The sequence below is a fragment of the Neophocaena asiaeorientalis genome, unplaced genomic scaffold, assembly GCF_003031525.2.
Source record: "Neophocaena asiaeorientalis asiaeorientalis breed wild unplaced genomic scaffold, Neophocaena_asiaeorientalis_V1.1 scaffold64, whole genome shotgun sequence".
Taxonomy (NCBI): domain Eukaryota; kingdom Metazoa; phylum Chordata; class Mammalia; order Artiodactyla; family Phocoenidae; genus Neophocaena; species Neophocaena asiaeorientalis.
Genome location: NW_020185334.1, coordinates 4580124 through 4586689, shown reverse-complemented (window position 1 = coordinate 4586689; position 6566 = coordinate 4580124). Strand labels below are relative to the sequence as shown.

The window sequence follows — 6566 nt, the reverse complement described above, 5'->3', positions numbered from 1 at the left end:
TGTGTAGGTGGAGGCTCCTTTCTAACCTACCCACCTGTCAAATGTTTAGATGGATTGAGGCTCCATAGACCAGAATGGAGTTATTATAGTTTCCTGTTATTCAAGCATCTATGCTACATATACTTAGTGTGGTCCCCAGACCAACAGTATAGGTATCAACATCACCCAAGAACTTGCTAGGAATGCAATTTCTAAGGTTCCAATCCAAAACTTTGGAATTAGATGTTCTGGAGGTGGGATCTGTGTTTTAACTAATCCTCCAGGCAATTCTGAAGTAGCCTCAAGATTGAGAATCTCTGATTTAGATAACTCATAAAGCCAACACTATTTCCTTATTTTACATTTGGTAGTAAAACTGCTAAGAATGAAGATATACCTTCTATCTGGTGGCACAAATAATTTTTCTGAAGCTCACAATTTTCATAAGATGTCTGTAAAACAGAAATTAGATGGAATCAAATATAATTATGACCAACTTCATCAAATTGATCCATTCTCGAAGAATTACCTTAAAATATGTATGTTGAATACATGTTGAATCTTTTTCTTTTCACTAATGCTCATTTTGAAATTGGAGATATATTTTCTGACTGGGGAAACAATTGGTCTCAGAAGGTCAGAAAGTGGCAATACAGAATCCAGAAAAATTCTTTAAAAATCACTCTAAGGAAAAAAAAAAGATTTTGGCAACAACCTTGCAAAATGCAAAACTATTCACATACATCAAATATAGATGCCATCACTTTGTGTTTTTTATGTTTGTTAATAAATGATAGCTAAGTTAATAGAGCACACTGGAATGAGTAAAATTCTCTTTACTCTTTTCAAGATTTCTCAGAGGAATAATATGATTTTTTTCCCCCTTGCTCAGCCACCATTCCCCAGTATTTCATGGATGGCTCTTGGAAAGCAATAGGATGATTTGAATGAAGAAAGAAGGGCAAGATTCTAAATGCAGAGGTAAATCTAAATGAAGCACATCTACTGAAACAGGAGACTTAGGATGCCTAAGCATTTTTATGATATAAATCTTAGGGCAACACAATCAACTACTTAAAAAAAGTATATGCATAAAGAGATCTATCAGTACCTGTTCCAGTGGAAGCAACAGCAGTCCTGCAAACTTGATGATGTGTGGTTCAACAACTTCACATTTGAAATAAAGTAGCCAGAAGTGGAAGAAATATGGAAGCCACCAACTTGTAGACAGCAAGACCCTAGAAGAAAATGCATTCTAGCTTGTACACCCAATGCAGCCTCCAAGTAGGGCATCTTTCTGAAGTCAGTCACATATTTGCAACTCTGACACTTGCTAAGCTTTCCAGGGAAGAATATAAGAGAATGAATGGGTTGGGTGGTCTTGTAAAGTCAGTTCTGCCCTCTCAGTTCTCTCATTTAAAATAATTTAATTTCAGTAGAAATACATGTTTTCATACAGTTTTCAATCTTTGTGAAGGAAACAAAATTTATTTTAGAACTTCTTTGATGCATAAGTAAAGGTGATTTATATCCATTCTTTTCTGCGTTAGGAAAACAAATGCATGAAATATTTGAGTTGGCAGATTTTTTTTTTTTCTTGCTAGAACTACACTGTGGCTAAGATGGCTTTTGGAACCTGTTTATTTTCCATATTTCTTCATTTGCCAGCTAGATTTTCTTAAGAGCAAATGTTGATACACTTGGGTTTCCTATGTCGAGAATTCAATAGGAGTTTAATAAATTTGCTGTCTCCTGATTTGCCAGTTCATATCTAGAACTTGCCCTTTTTTTTATCTCTCATGTTACTGAAGCAGATTTGCTAATGTAATCTGGAATTTGCACTTTCAGCCCTGAAAGAAAACTTAGCTCTCATGTCACGCAACGCTATGATTTTATAGATGAGGAAACTAAAGCACAGAGAGTTAATTGAAAGTTACACAGGGACTCATGAGAAAAATTCCAGTAGAATCTGGGACCCTCCTCTCCCCCTGTCCCCCCCCACCCCGCCGCCCCCTACAAATCTCCATCTTGGTCTATTTCCATTACGGCCACAGCTATGAACAGTAATTAACAATCAAGTACCAAATAAAGCAATGTGTCATTTTAAATTTCTGGTCCATTTAGTTAAGCTTCTTTCCTGCTCCTATCAATGCATAAACCACAGAAGGATGTTCTTAAGACCTGAGCACCTAAGAACATGTATTTCTCATTTTTTTGACTTTGCAGATTATGTATTTGACAGGGGCTGGCCTTGAGAAAATCCTTAGCTGTAAAAATATTTTCACGTTATTTAAGAAATAACTTTGCCTTTGGTCTGGCATTATTTCTTTTTCCTTTTTTAGAATAAAATTTTATTATGTTGATTTTCAAACATACTTTCATAAGGAAAGAGTATATTCTATTGATCCAATAACCTAACCCAGATTCAACAATTACTGAGAGTTTGTGATACTTGTGTAATCTTTTCCTTTCCGTCTCTCTTTTTTTTTCCTGAATTATTTTAAAGCAAATTCCAGATGTCATTTCATCCCACCTCTACATTCCCCAATAAACATCTCTAAAGAGTTACGGTGATTTTGCTTCATAAACCTGATGCTATTATCACACTTAAAAATTAGAATTACAAGGTCATCCAGTATCCAGTCAGTGTTAACATTTCCTTGATTGCCTCAAAAATATTTTTAGAGTTGCCTTTTGTCATTATTCATACGTGTGGCTATAGGTTCAGGATTCTAGCAAACACTGCACACTTAAAACAAGAAAGAAAGATGAAGAAGTAAACTTACTTAGCGAGAAGGGTTTTCCCAAATTCTCACAGCTCTAATCTGGATACCATTCAGTGTGACAGGCTTCTCTCTGGGTTCCCACAGCTGGTTAGTGTTTTGAATTCCAGCCTCATGAACTCATATCAGGCTCCACGGGCTAATGCTCGGCACCCAGTCTCGCGCTCATATCTCTGATGACAGAGTAATGGAGCAGCCACGGGCATTGTCTGCCTCTTTCTAAATGCACTGTCATCTCTTTTATTCCTCCATCTCTGTAGGCAGTGAGGGACTCTAATGCCTCTGGGAAGCATTTACATGGCTGTGGAGGTAAAGGTAATGACATTCAGGCATCTTCTGTTGAAAGACCAAAAAATAACCTGCTCCATTGTGAATGAGCTTCTGGATCTTCAGGGTCACAGAGGGTTTGTTTAGATGCACACCTTTTCACATCCAGGTTTCTGCCTCTATGTTGAGCTTTGAGAAAGATACATGAAGATAAAATAGGGAGAGAGAGGGGAAAAAAAAAACCATGAAGACATAGCACAATTAGATATAGAGTAAGTAAGTTTAAGCATTGAATTTTGATTATGATTTTCCTATGAGCACATAACAGATACAATTTCTTAGAGAAAAGGCAGTCTTCTGTGTATGGTAAAGGAAATATTTATTCCAGAAGATGCTACATCTAATCTAAAACATGACAGGCTCTTCTTTAGGTCCTCAAGGGGTGCTATTTTAGGGGCGCACTTGACTCTCCCCAGTATCTAAAAGACTACACAGTACTTATTAAATGAGACCTGAAATTTAAATTGTTTTTTATTTTTCTTAGTGTAAATGTTTTGTCTCCTTTCCATTTGCGTTGATTTATACCTTAATGTGAATAGAGCGTTTATTCCCCCAGCTTTATGGAAGTATAATTGACAAATGAGAATAGGTTTTGAGAATGCATGGAGGAGAGGTCACACTAGACTTTTTAGAAGTATAGGGGGCATGTATGGAATAGTGGGCATAGCAAATCCGGGTGCCTGTTCTAATGGGGCTTTACACTCTAGGTGGGGAGAAAGGGTCATCAACTTAGAAACAAACTCATAGACAAGGTCACCTCCAATCTTGGTAAGTGGCTACATGGACAATGCTGGGCAGTGTCTGTTGGCAGATACTTAAAGGAGTGTCTCTGGTGGGAACTACTTCACAAAATGTGTGACGTTTGAACAGGACATGAGTGAGTTGAAGGAGCCAGGCATCAGAATTTTCTAGGCAAAGTCCTCAAAGAGAGATTAAACCAGGCCTCAAAGAGGTAGGAATAAAGTGGATTCATGACTGGAGTGTGTGGTTTGTGGCAGATCATGAGGGCCTTGGAGATCATGGCAGACTGTGGGTATGAGGCCGGCCTGGCCTCTATACAGCAGGTATGTGAGAATCTTTTGATGACAGCGATTCTCAGACTTTAGTGGAATTAGAAGCCCCTGAAGCATTTGTTCCAACTCAGATTGCTGGCCCTACCCCAAGGGTTTCTGATGGGGCCTGAAGTTCTGCATTTCTAACAAGTTCCCAGGGGATGCCCAGGCTGCTGGTCCAGTGTCACACCTGGAGAAACACTGCTTCAAAGAGAAATTCCAGGTGGGTATCGTCTTTGTCCATCTTCTGCAGTTACCCCAGAGAAGAGATTTCCAAGCAGAGGGGAGTAGATGGCAGCTGTTGTGACCTGATTAACACCTTCTTTCCCAGAACACTTTGCTGCTTCTCTTTAGAATCAACATGAACCTGTTTAATATTCACCTGACCCCTCCCCAAAATGGAAAGAGAATGTCCAAGTGCCATCGAATCACCTTATCGAGTCGCCCCCCACAGGTTCCTAGGTGTCCTTGGGGGCAGTGGGCTGTGGCATTCATGGCCCAGGTTTGCAGGCAGGGGCTGCTCTCAAGAGTCCCTGTATCCCCATCCTCCTCTCATCGTGGGGGTCCCTGAAAATACACTCCATCTCCCCAGACATTTATACAAGAGTAACAGTTAACAGAGGCCAGCAGAATCGCTGAGATCTCCAACCAGGAAGTGTTCAGACCATCAGGAAACACGGGCGAGCAAATGTTTACCGACCGTGTAATTAATATGATGCTTTACCCTGTCTATCGGCCCTTAGCACCATATTTCCTGTTCAAGGCAGTGGAAAGCTAAAATATTAGTTGTTGTTTGACCAAAGGAACAAGTGTCTTCCAAATGAACCCATGATCTATTAGCAGTCCTGCAGAGTCTTCCCATGGGAACAGGCATTTTACTTTGTTTTACAGCTAATTTCTTTCTTACAGCAGGTTCCCAGACACATCAAATGCCTTGCATGTGAGTCTGAAGTTAAGATTTATAGTCCAGGCCCATGTAATTCAATGTCAAACAACTCTGATAACATAAGGGCTGGAAGTCAACCATTTTCTCATAAGTTCTCATAAAAAAGTCATTTTAGCCAAATTGGGTTTGAATAGTGGGTGTGTCTCTGTGATTTGATGGATGCTCCGTACCCAGGAGTCCCTGGGAAGAAGCTGGCTACTTTTGTTTGCTACTGTAGCAACAGAATCTGTAAACAGACAAAGGGATTGCTGGTTGACATTGTTGGAATTTGGATTTTGTTGCTTTTATTCTCTATTGATTTCAAAGGGAAACACAGTGCTTTCTCCTCTGATGGTGCATTGTATCTGCGTTTTCTGTCTTTGATTTCTTCTCCTCTGTCCTATTATTTGCCTGACATCTCTCTGTGGCCCACACATCATGAGGGTCTATTTCCCTAGAGTAAAACCACCACTTGTGCCAAGAGTAAGTTGGAAAGGAGGGTGTTTTCTTTGGTTCTTGTCTGTAGGCTCATGGGTTCACAGACTCTTGGAGAAGGAAGGACCTTGGGGATGACTTAAAATAGTCCCTAATTTACAACTGAAGGGGAAGGGAAGTTGAGTGTCTTTCCCAAAAGTTACAGCTAGCTAGGAGCAAGATCAAAGGTCTAGTGACTGGTCTCTTCCACCCGCCATATAATACCTTGAGTTTTTAACTGGCTGTGGGGTATGAAAGGAGAGGCAAGGTCTTGTTTCCTGTAGCCCAGTGCTTTACAGGTTATGATGTGATCGACTTCTTGTCATATGGAAGCTTGTCACAGACAAGCTTCCCTGAACTGAGCAGGTGTCCTACCAAGAACAATTCAAAACTCTCGGGGAGAGACCTATACTTTGTTAGCGCTGAGCATCTATGGAGGAAAACTGCTTTGGACTTTCTGAAGTGGAGTGGAAAACAGGAGAGGTGTTGAGAGTTGCTTCAGGACTCCATGGTGTCCTTCATCTGCAACACAGTGTAGTGAGTTTGTTCTCTTTTTCTTTTTTTTTTTTTTTTGTGTTTTTTGTGGTATGCGGGTCTCTCACTGTCGTGGCTCACGGGACAAGCCGCTCCGTGGCATGTGGGATCTTCCTGGACCGGGGCATGAACCCGTGTCCCCTGCATCGGCAGGCGGACTCTCAACCACTGCACCACCAGGGAAGCCCTGTTCTCTTCTTTAAATACCCAGATTAGGAAAAAAAAACCCAAAACAAAATTAATAAACTACAGAGCAATACTAAGGGATGACTTTCATTCCTACAGATCTGGATGTTTTTTAACCTCTGGCGTTTATGCAAAGTAAACCAATATGCAACAAGCATGCACATCACCATGTGGAGAAATTTGGACCCTTGGAGGTCTTGCAATTCACAGAAGATCAAGGACAGGCAGAGCACAGGCGCTCAGAAATCCTCACAGTCAATAATCTCATTGTGACAGACCGAATGGGTGACAGTGACAGTAACGATG

At 40.5% G+C, this 6566-nt stretch overlaps 1 long non-coding RNA gene across 1 annotated transcript; it reads right to left on the bottom strand.

Annotated features, from left to right (window-relative positions):
* Positions 1-404: 404 nt before the first annotated feature.
* On the bottom strand, positions 405-2833 carry LOC112393298 (uncharacterized). Its single transcript, XR_003001878.1, has 3 exons — positions 2766-2833; positions 1091-1217; positions 405-431 (listed from the first exon to the last, which is right to left on the bottom strand). It is a non-coding gene; the product is annotated as an uncharacterized LOC112393298 (long non-coding RNA).
* Positions 2834-6566: the final 3733 nt, after the last annotated feature.